Source organism: Podarcis vaucheri (assembly GCF_965113315.1).
Source record: "Podarcis vaucheri genome assembly, chromosome: 14".
Classification (NCBI taxonomy): Eukaryota; Metazoa; Chordata; class Lepidosauria; order Squamata; family Lacertidae; genus Podarcis; species Podarcis vaucheri.
This window is the reverse complement of record NC_138752.1, coordinates 24007448-24019522: the sequence shown is the minus strand read 5'-3', so window position 1 is coordinate 24019522 and position 12075 is coordinate 24007448. Positions and strand designations below refer to the sequence as shown.

Here is a 12075-nt window from a genome sequence, read left to right as displayed (position 1 = left end):
GTGAAGAGAATGGAGTTTTTGGTTGTGGTGCCTAAGTTCTGAAACACCCTTCCCTTGACTTGCCATCAGGGTAAGGGCCATAGTTCAGTGATAAAGCATTGTCCTTGCCCCCAGAATGTCCCAATTTCCAAGCCCAGCATTTCAGGTAGGGCTGTGAATACTCTCTGTTTGAAACCATGGAGAACCACTGCCAGTCAGTGTTGACACTACTAAGCTAGATGGACCAATAGGATGACTCCGAATAAAGCAGTTTCCTATGGCGCCATCACTTTTACAAAGAATCTGAAAATAGCACTCCTTCTTCTCTGCTGCTTTTAGCATGCTTTGATGCTTCTTTTAGTTTTGGGTGTGTTTAGGTTCCGTTGAGCTATATATGCTTGTTTGCTGGCTCATGAAGCCCTGTGGTTTACCAATGGGATGATACCGGTTTAAAATAAATTAATAGGATCTGAAAACACAACGCAAGGACCATAGCATTAAAATTGAAAGATCTTTCCTTTCTTGCAACTTACAAACCATCATTGTTGGCATCATAGAATTTTCCTTATGAATGAAATCATAAGAAGACAAATTTTGCTGATTCAGTTTTGGTAGACCCATCAGAGAATGGATGAAGACTTACTAGGCCAGGTAGACATGAAATGTCATAGACATGAAATAGTGTTTCAGCTTATGAGGGAAAAGTTCTCTCCCATATGGCTTAGGAAACCTCAGTTAAACAGTCAGTAAAATGTACTATATGTTGCTGAATACATCAGGTGATAGCCAATATGTGTTCTGCTTAGAGTAGACCACTGAAATTGATGGACAAATCTAACTTAGGTTCATTAACTTCAATGGGTCTACTCTGATTAGAACTTAAATGGTCTCCATTTTAAGTATGCCAAAGGGTGCTTGTCAACAACTTTGAAAACAAAACCCTCTATTTTGAGGCTGTATACAGAGTTCAGGAAATGTTTGAGACTTTCTCTGCAATGCTGAAGAATTTTGAAGTCCATAATATGAACCATACTTAACATATGCCCTGTTTTTTAATTTAGCAGGGGTATAGTTTCTTCTTTTTGTTATTTAGAGGGGGGGTTATGTGTCACAGAAACACATGAGCTCCCTTATCAAAATGACTGCATTGTTGCCCTGAAACTTAAAACTATTAAAAGTATTATAATAATAAAAGTAAAACTCCCTGCCCTTTGACCCCTAGCCTCTATTTCAAAAACAGACGTGCTCTGAGATTCTGTGAGCTTGTCAATTTCCTCTTCTATATGAAAACCCAAAAAGATGAAAATACAGATGCTTGAAGTGGGCCAAAATTAGAACGGTTTTTTTTAAGTGATAAATTACAGGAGCTTTTTTTGGGGGGGGGTGTAAACACTACATTATGGCAAAACCATACCCTGATCATCTACAATGTACACCATGACAGAAGCATGTGGCTTTCAAGTAGTGTAAAAAATATCCCTCCCCCTGCCCCAAAAATTATGAAGTCCTTTAAAATTGGACAAGCTTCATAAGAGAAAGAGGGAGAGGGAGAGAGACTTTAAAATCACAGAACTGTACCAAACACAAACATGGTTGTAAAATAGCTTGAAATGTGGTTGCCAGAACAAGGTGGATATATTTAAATGTAACCTTTAAACAAAAATAGTTTCAGTGGATGAAAAATGGCAAACTTTACAAGATCAACTTTCAGAATGCAAGATGCAGGTGTTTAATTACCAAATGTACAAATGTTATTGTGAGTTCTCCTTCTTAAGTCTCAGGGAGACTCAGTGCTGGGCAACATGCACCCGTACAAGTGCAGTAGAGGCTCAAAAGAATGTTGTGTTCTGCTGAATAAATAGATCTCTGGAAATACACCTTAGATTACAGAATATAAAACAATGAATGGAACAGTGAAAGAGTGGGATAGAGAGGTGCTATTGATGAGAATTATTTTAATCAAATGTGTATGTGCTTTAACTGGAATATTGGTTTAATTGGTAGATTAATTAACTAAAGTAGAGGCCAGTTTTGATCATTAAGGACACAGGTTAAAGTTAAGTATTTATTTCAGCCTATTTTGATTCTATTCTGTCTCCATGACAGGGAATGGGGGGGGGGTGGAAGGAAATGATTATAACACTGAAAATTTCCACACACTTCTTTCAGTAAGTCAAAATGGGACCCCTTGACTTTTTTTGGTAACACGCCAATGTACTTCATTGATCAATCAATTAACTGGTGAAAAGGCAACTTATTAATTGACTCGATTTTTTAATTGGTCGACAGCCTGTATATAACACAGTACATGCATACAGCTACATTGATCCTATGGCATAGAGGAAGTTGATTGTGGTAGTATTATTAGGTGGGGGGTGATCATAAGGAAAGATGCCTATGAGAGGTGTTTAAAACTTCAATTTTCACAAAAATGTATTTTGCAACTTTCACAACAAGCTTATCCGACAACCACAGATACCATTTTAATGGTTTCTGGTACTTCACAACTGCTTTTTCCAGTTGTGATTTAACTCTTCAATGTGATGTGATCTTCATTCCATTTACCCCACTTGAACAGGCAAGATTATGAAAATAAATGTTTGCTTATTTTATTTTTAGAACAGCAACACAGAAAATAATATTTGATACCAAACTTAGTGTCATCATTGGGAAGAGGAATGAGACAAGAAAAAGTCAATTTGAGGGCAGGGGGCAGATGGACAAACAAGTAGAGTTTAAACATCCCCTTTTAGACAAGTATTCAACTGTTGTTTGAGAGCAGTTTGTCTTAACTCATTTTAGGAGACACCATCTTAAAGAGGCACTTAAAATCTTTGCAAGGAAATCCTAGGCTCTTGCAGGCAAGAGGATCAAGGGTGCGCTAATAATTACAAGGCTCGTTAATATGTGGTGGGTTTTGTGGGTTGCTGTTTTTTCTATCTGCTAAAGTCATATGGGTTCTCGACTGAGAGCTTCTCCTTTATGCTTCAGCCCATAGATCAGTTCAGGTTTATAGTGTGATCCAAATGCCAGTTCTTTGTTTAGATAAACCTTAACATAGGGCCTGGAAACTAATAAAATGTCACATTGAATTAATTTGAGCTCCCATTTGTTTAACATTGGCTTGCAATATAGATACATGCAGAGAAGTCTAAAGTGATTCTGTTTTGTTGTTTTTTAAGGGATGTGATTTTTTTAAAGCCCTTGTTTTCCATGTTTAGGGGCAATTTTGTTCCTCAGTTTAGGAATATGCTTAAAAAAAAAACCCACCAGAAATGACTCCACAAGATTTCCTTGTTGTCAGGTTATTGAAAATATTTGTTATGGGAAAGGAAAGGAAAGGAAAGGAGAGGAGAGGTTTCTGTAATCTGGGTTATTTTATTTTTTTTTCTCCTCAAACTGGCATTTTCAGTTGAATAAAAACATTTGGAAACTGTTTCATTGTTACCAGTCTTTGGAATGCCTGTTTCAAAAATAACAGGAAGCTATCAAAATAATTTGACTATGCCTTTAGTATATATGGATCTCACTTTTCAACATATTTATTTATTTGAACATGCATTCATTTCTTTGTAGTTGGTCTCTTTTTCAGATGGGAGAGAAAACCATTAAAACAGGAATATGATGGCTCCTGTACAATGATTTGTGTGTGTGTGCATTATAGAACCTGCTGGCTTGAAACATGCAACTTGTTTTTTTAATGAAATGGCAATCAAGGAATCAATTCAGAATATAAGAACAGTTGAAATATTCTAAAATTGTGGCTCAGAACAGATAGATGTTTACAGTTTCTCTCTTTCTCTCTCTCTCTCTCTCTCTCTCTCTCTCACACACACACACACACACACACACACACACCTTCAATGTAGAGGAGGCAGTGATGCTTAAAAGGTTCAAACAAAAAAAAATTATTCCAGCAGTTGATTTGTCCTTTTACATAAAGATACATTTTCCCTTCCTCCTAAAGCTAAATCATTTTTTGGACCAGGGCTTCCTGGGGGGGGGGGGGATGCATCCATTGCTGCAGCTATGTTAACTGTAGAGGTCAACTTTCCTGCTTCCTTTAAAATTCACATTTTTGTCTGATAAAGAGGCTCATCGTGCAAAATAAGCAATTTTACAAACAAGATTGTGAGATGTGTATTTTGTAGTGTGTTCTTATGAACATCTTGTAGTGGAAGTGTCTATCTGCACATTTAGATATTATATGAGTGCACAGTGCACCTGCAAACACATACATGTATATTTATACATATTTCATACATATACATGTTTACCATGCATGCACACATACATTTCTACTGCATGCTAGTTATATCCGTGCAGACTTCCTGTGTGTGAAAGGCTGCTTGTGACTGTCCTCTTGTAAAAGTACTTGCCATCTTTGGCTACCAACTCATTAAAGAGTTGCTTCTGATTTTTCATGATTAGTCAACAAATTAACTGATTGCAATACATACCAATGTGCTGCAATAAATGTGAATCACTCCAGAGGGGTAACATGAAGGTGGCCTGTGAATTAAGATGTATTTTGTCCTTTCTTTCTCAGCTATAGGATGCAGAGAGTTCATATTGTGGGGCCCAATTCCACCATCATCACCCCTAACCTCTTAGAAGGAATTTCAGGAAACAAGAGATGTGCTTAGATCGCTTCACAGAACATTTCTCTCTCTCCCTCTTCTTTTTACAGCTCCAATTAAAATCCACATTTTGAAATTTGTGATTAGGGAATGCATCTATAACTGGCAGCAGTTAATTGATGGGGAAGCTACGACCCTGTGCACATTCTGGGGGTGAGGGGAGTCCTTTGGAGCCTAGTGGGACTTTCTTTCCAGGAAATGTGCATAGGATTGGGCTGCCCTGTTGGTTTGTTTTAAATTCTGCTTTAACTTAATAATAAAGGTGGTTGTTTTCTCTTTCCAGACATTTAAACTAGACTCCAAGAATCAGGTGGTGAACACACACACACACACACACCAAATAAAACCCTGCAGATATTAGACCCACCACCTACCATAGCTTTCCCCCTTTCTATTTTAATATTTTATTTCAAACATTACGCCTACCTCATAGTCACACCTCCGTCCTCCACCCCGCTTTAAATTTGGGTCTTCAACCTCGGTTCTGTGCTGGGGCCGCAAGAGTTAATGAAGCCCAGCTGCACCCGACCTTTGAGGTCAAACTTTTCCTATCTCTAATCTAACTAATTAGTCAAAGAGGGGAATGGACGGCGCGCACCCCCTTTTTTCTTTTTTTCTTGTGGGTTTTTTAACACACACAAAAATTTAATGTTCGACTGTTAAGAACTGTAACTTTAATCTGAGGTTACCCCGGGGTTTGGTAGAATTTAAACCAACCAGCATTGTAGACTCTGAAAAAGTAGCCATTAAAAAGTATCGAGGTAAATTTGACTCCCCACTCCACCCCCTGATGGAGATCATTTGTATGGGGGGGGGGTTTAGCTCAAGGTCGTGCAGTTCTACGGCGGAAAGGCTTCTCTCCCCCCCCCCTTCGATTTATGTAGCCAGTTAGTTGACCCGCCCCCCTCCAGCTTCTTAACTCTAATGTCTACCCGAAGGGAAATGCGCGGGGGGGGGGTCCTCTCTCTTACAAACGCCTCCTCAGCCAAACTGCCCCACTTTGAGAGAACTTTCCTTGGAAATAAGTTGACTTGCTGGAAGAACTGTCGTGTGAAGACTCGGGTCAACATTTCTATCCCTTCGGAAAACGTGTGTTTGTGCTTGGGGGGCGGGTTGCAAGATCTCCGCCTGTTCTCCCACTGTACATTTCAGCGCCTGCTACCTTTCCGTGAGCTGAAATGAAGACACCCCTGGAGAGGAAAGAGAAGGAAACATTTCTCTCTCTTCAAGTTGTCGAGGTGTGCGTTTATTAAGATCCTTCTTTTGAAAGGAGCACACACGCACCAACTCCCATCCCACAGCCCAGCCATCTTATCAGTTCCACAACCTTCTGTCTGAAGACAAGAGTCTCCTGGACACAGCCCTTCTCATGGAAGGGGAAGTACAAATGTGCTGGGGCAAAATGAGAAAAGTTCAACCAAGGAGCAAGCTTTAAACGCCGCTCTTCTCCAAATCGATCTGAACCGCTCCATTTACTGCGCCCGCCTCCCCACCCTCACCAGCGGAATAGTCGGACATCAAATGGACCCCCAGGAGTTGGCAATCCCAGCCCCTGGGCTTCTCTGACACGTTTGGGTGACGGTCTCTCTCACAAACACAAACCCCTTATATTTTATCCACACGTAGATACCCTCCAAGTACCATCGTAACGTGCCATAAACACGGTTAATAACTGGGGAGAGGGGGGAATTAAACACATGCAATTGCTTGCTTCGTAGAGGGTTAATTGAGAAATCCTCCAGGTTTTCTTTCGCCTTCCTCGAGCTAAGAGGGACTCTTTCGCGGGTGGAGATGGGGGAGGCGTTGGGGGAATCCGGGTAAGGAAATGTGTGCCAGCATTTTACAGTCCTGGTTCGATTTCATTCTTCTATCCATCCCACCCCACCCCAGCGTGCCTGAAAATCTCCGGCCGTCGCGTCCAGACTCCTCTTTCTTTGAGTTGCGCTCTCCTTCTTTCCCCTTAACCTGGGATTAGCAAATATAAGAAATTCACAGCTCGCTTGCGCTCTCTCGCTCCCCCCACACCCGCGACACTCCGGGAGCTCCTAATCACTCCGTATCGATTTCGCTAACTCTTTTCATCCCGCTGAAGACACATCTTAAAACACTCCTGCTTAGAATGTGTTCTTTGCTTTATACACACTAATAAAATGATTTGCCCCCCTCTCTCCCTTTCCACTCCGCTTTCCGCGCAGTAAAAAAAAGGGGGGGGAGGAAGAAAGAGAAGGAGGGGAGGGAGGGAAAAATCGTTCGGGTAACCTGACTGTTTGTGTGTGATCGGTAAATATTTAGCCTGGTGATACCTCTAGCGTCTCCTCTGGATCAATAGAGCTAGCCCAGTCTCAAAGGGAGGGGGCTGTCCAAGAGGTGAGGTCTGCCTCAGACAGACGTCTCCTTCTCTTATAGCGCAGGGACAGCAGGGAGGGAGGGAGAGATTGCCCCCCACCGATCCTACGTGCGGCTTCTTGGAAATAAGTCTGCTGACTTTATTGCACCTTAAATGCGCGCGGCGCAGAAGCGCAATCGGGAAAAGAGCGCAGCGAGGGGCTCGGACCCTGATACTTTCCGCCTCTCTCTTTCTTCCACTCCATTTCCTGCTCTCGACACGAAAATTGTTCTCCTCTCTCTCCGTCGATTCTCCCCCTCCGGCCTCCTTTTTTTAAAAAACAAACAAAACAAACCTAAACTTTCGGCAAAAGAGCGCGCAAGTTACGCTCCCGCAGTGGGAACAAAACTCTCTGAAATCGCCGCGCTTGCCAAATTGAAGGCGCAGCGGCCGAGGGGATTCTATCTGAACAATTTCTCTCTCATACAGAGAGAGGGATATTTTATATACAATTCTGAGCACGCCAAGTTAAATTTATAGGAGGCGTTTTCGAAACTTCCACTTACGTTCTCTGGTAGGAGTCCACCTACAATGGGCAAGAAATCGCGGGTATCAAAAATACCATTCATACTGGGATGGATGGATGGATGGATGGATAGATAGATAGAGGACTGCCTATTCCCCTTATAGGAGTCAGGAACCTGGGCGTGTTTCAATCGAAGTCACCCCCCTCATTCCCGCTGGATTCCTTGGGAATAATCCCCCAGATCACCTTCCTGGATCTGCAGCCTCACAGTAACTTTCATGCCCAGTGAATTAAATAATGGACGGGATGGGGGGTGGGCTCAGCACTGGAGTGCGAGTGGGGTCCACACCGCGGTTTTTCCGCATAAATGGCTTCCCGTTGTGATCCAGGTGCGGGCCGAGGAAGCACTTCCTCGAGGTAAAATATGACCCCTGGCTCCACAGAGCTCTAAAGCGTTTACCCCTGAAATGCAGATGTGCAATAAATGTACACGTGTCCTTCAGATGCGTGCAGTATGGATCCGTGTCCATGCAGTATGCACACGTGTCCTTCAGATGCGTGCAGTATGGATCCATCTCTTTAGTCGCATCTGTCGCTCGTTCCCCACATCCGTCCATCAGTCATGCTCCCTCTCTCTTTCACGCACCGATAAATGTGCCCACCTTTTCTTTGACCTCATCTAGGGAGACCGATTCAACTATTGCCTTCCCAAGAAGGAAGAAGAAATCGCCTTAAAACGGTTGCCCCGCCGCCGCCTGTTTAGGATAAGAATGAATAAGACGCGCCAATAAAGCAGGGAAATTGTTAGGCCAGCTTGTTCACACGACAGGACAGGCACATGTTGTGGCCAGGGAGGATCTTAGGGTAAAAGGCGCGTTCTGTGTCTGAACAGGCCTTTCCCTGCCCTTCCAAGCATAGGGAAACACCTGGGAGACCCATAGCTTTGGTGTTGCTGGGCATGGGACCCAAAGTGTTCGTGTGAACGCGGCGAAATTAATCTAGAGTGTATCTCTAAAAACAGACAGGCGATCTAGTCAACGCTAAGACACTTTCGCGTCCTGTTAGAGAAAAGCACAGTGAAAGAAAGGCATCTTGAAGCTGCAGTCCTTTACCCGCTTACCTGGGAGTAAATCCCATTTAATTCAGCGAGCTTGACTAGGCAAGTATAAGATTGCTCTCACGATTTCTATTAATGCGCACTGCAGCGCATTCCCTTGAATGGGGTTCAGTCCCATATAAGAAGTGTGCATGGGACTGCAACATGAACATGCTGTTAAATTTGTTTGGATCATGCCCACTCGGTGTATCTTTCACTACGGGGGAGGGGGAGCGTAGTATTTCTGTGTTGTTGGGTTGATAATATATATCATAGTCATCTGTGTGTCTCTCCGGTAAGGATAGGCACGGAGTCTCCCAGCTGACAGATGTTTGTCTGGAATAACATAAGGACGTGAGCGTCTAAAACAAACATAAATAAACGTATAGGTGCCTGCAGTTCTTAGAGCCATCGTATAATTATAGAGACGATGCTTTCCACGCAGTTAGGTTTTCTTCCACCGCCACCCCAGAACATGGTCGTGAGAATGCGTAACTTCCAGTGCCTTTAGGGGTAGGAGGGGATAGGGAACCCAATTATTCGCCAAGAAAAAAAATGAGCAAGCAAACACTCATCCTCAAATTTCTCCTTCGGAAGGCCTTTTTGGGCTGCGAAACCGACACCTTCCTTTCTCACCGAGAGACCTGCAGCCCGATCCTATGCGCGGTAACTCTGAAGTAAGCCCCCAAGGTGTTCAAATAGGCTAGAAATACAAAGGGCATGTTTCTTAAGAACTTGAGTACGTGCCGAGATTCTGCGGGTTCCCTCTTTAAAAATAAATAAATAAATATCCTGCTCCATCCAGGTAAAATAGGAATGGGGGGGGGAGTGAAGAGAACTAAGACACCCTCTTCTGTCAATGTCTGGATGTTTAAAAGGAGACCTTTCCTCCCTCCCTTCCCCCCAACCCCTTTTGCTAATAAGCAAAAGTAGAAAAACGCTTCCTCGCAGAATATATCTTTATACTAACGCATATTAAATTGCCCTGTCTTGACTGGGCATATCAAACAATTTAATTAGAGGGCTTTCTACCCAAAGGAAGAAGAAAAGAGGGTGTGGAAGAGGTGTATGTGCGTGTGTTTGTGCATTTGTGTGAGTGCGAGTGTGGAATCTGCCCAGCATTTTATTGTATTTAGCAGGAATACAGGCAGAAAATGTAGCACAAGTTTGTGTCTGAAAGAGCACCTCCATGCCCATTGAAAGGCACTGATCCGAAAAGACAGAGAGGACAAGAAAAATCGATTGCCCGGGACCTTCTTCGTCCCTTTCATACCATTCAAACACCCCCTCCCACTATTCCCCCTAAGACAAAAAAAAACCTCAGCCAGTTCCTTGGAAAAACTGGAGTGTGGGGTGGGAGAGAGAGAGAGAGAGAGAGAGGACAGAGGGGAAGGAAGGATCTTAAACGCCATACTTTGGTGCTTCCATCGTATTACTCTTATGTGACTGGGATTTTAGTGTGTGTGTGTGTGTGTGTGTGTGTGTGTGTGTGTGTGTGTGTGAAATCCGATTCATGCTTTGTTCTGCTTTTTGGGTAAGGGGGGGGCAGGAGCATTCACTCTGGGTGTAGGGAGACCGGCATGCTTTTTTAGGGTTAAAATAGTCTTCACCTCTGACCTCTCCATTGCAAAAGCCTCAGATATCCTCATAACTTCAGTCAAACTTTGGAAAGGCTGATCTGCAAGGAGGCAGGAGGGGGGATAATGCTGAGGCTGGAGACTGAATCCATTTGTAGCTGGTGGAATTCTCTTCTTTAAATGCCCCCCTCCTGCCCCAAATCTTTCCTCTCCGCTTTCCCTTCTTCTCACAACACAGAAGGGGAGACGTGTGTCTGAAGGTTTTCTGAAAGGGACGTCCTTTGAAAGGTATTGATTATTATATCAGCAGCGAAAACAAGAGGAACTGTAATTCTTTTACATACAAGCAAAGAGAGACCCTAAGAAGAATTAAATATAGTTTTGGGGGGTTCCTCTTTTGGGAAGATTGGCCTGGGTCGAAGGATTTAGGGGTGCGTTTTGATAGAAGGTGCCCCCACCAGAACCATCATCAAAATCCATCCGACTGGGATGAGTCTCAATCATTCGAAGGCATTCCCAGGAAAGGGTTTTTTTTTACAGGCCTATAATCTAAGGTCATTAATGACCTGTAGAAAATGAGTCACCTTCCCCCGTTCCCCCCCCCCCTCTGATCAATACCCTGTCTTTCCTCTCCCCCCACCCTCGCCAAGCAAACCTCCTCGGTGGACGTAATTAAACTTGCTTCTCTAGTTTTTCATCATTGTTTGAGGTGGGCCAAACCCATTTGTAAATTTCATTAGCCCTGTAAACATGCAATTAACGCTGGAGGAGGTGGTGGAGTTAATTGCAGAAGCATCTTTTAAAGGCCGGGAGTTGGGAATCTAAGAAATTAGCAGAAGGAAAGGAAAGGTATGATCCTTTTGTCACCTGTGACATTTATTCACAGTACGGGTTTTTCCCAGGTACCTTCGGTGATATTCCAGCACACACGCACATTTCCCTCTCATTATTAAATTAAGTGCATTCCCCATATATTTTTCTTCTTTTTGTAAAAGCTCAGCTAAGTAAACGAAATTTGTGGCCGCTTGTAATTTTTAAACAACAACAACAATCTGTTCAGACTGAATCCCTCCCACCCACACTTTGTGCAAAAAGAAGAACAATTCTAGGGGCAACCCCAGAAGCAGTTTTCGGGGGAGACTTCAAAATGTGCTTTTCCTTCCCCATTGTGGTGGTGGGGGTCTCTGTATTAACACAAGGGGAGGTTATCTTTGTTGGTATTTTTGTTTTATTTAAATTAGCACCAAGTCTGAAAAGCACATAAAGGACTTCAAATATTTGTGGGTCGCTTTAAACGCTCCAGATCGAGGGGATCCTATGATAAGAGACTGAATGAGAAAAGTGGGGGGGGGAGGAAGTTCCGGATTTATAACTCTTCGAACTTTTTGCCCCGGCTCATTCTGTTTCGCCCAAGACCCCACCCCCAATCCATTTGGTGTGGTTTTTTATATACCTCTCTTTTCCTTCATTGCCTGAAAAGCTAATACTCTCTGAAGTCCTACTAACCCCGATTTCTGATGACTTTCCAATACGTGCATTAATTTGGAAGGCGCATTCCTCTCTCTCTCTCTCTCTCTCTCTCTCTCTCTCTCTCTCTCTTTTCCAATCGGGGGAGGGGTGTGTGTGTGTGTGTCTGTGTGTGTTCCAAAGTGTCGTCTTTCCAGCCCCAAACAAGGTGCAACGAGGCGTTCTTCCTTCTAAGGAATGAGAAGATAGATATCTGCTACCTTAACGTTTGGGTGGGGGCCCTTTCCCTCCCCCCTTTTTTTTCTTAAAGGCGAGGCGCGCATTCTTCAACCGCTGTGAAGCAAACTCCCCCTCGGACCCGCTCTGTTTAAACTTAAGAGTGTGCATATAGAGGATATTATTATTATTGTCATTTCTCCTCCCTGCCGCCTGTTCCAAGGCTCCACGCTCAAAATACACAGGGG

General features: G+C 43.3%; 1 long non-coding RNA gene across 12 annotated transcripts in view; it reads right to left on the bottom strand.

Moving 5' to 3' along the window:
* The window catches only part of LOC309518536, a 69248-nt gene that overhangs the window by 52407 nt on the left and 4766 nt on the right, over window positions 1-12075 (bottom strand). The gene's annotated exons all lie outside the window — the stretch shown is intronic.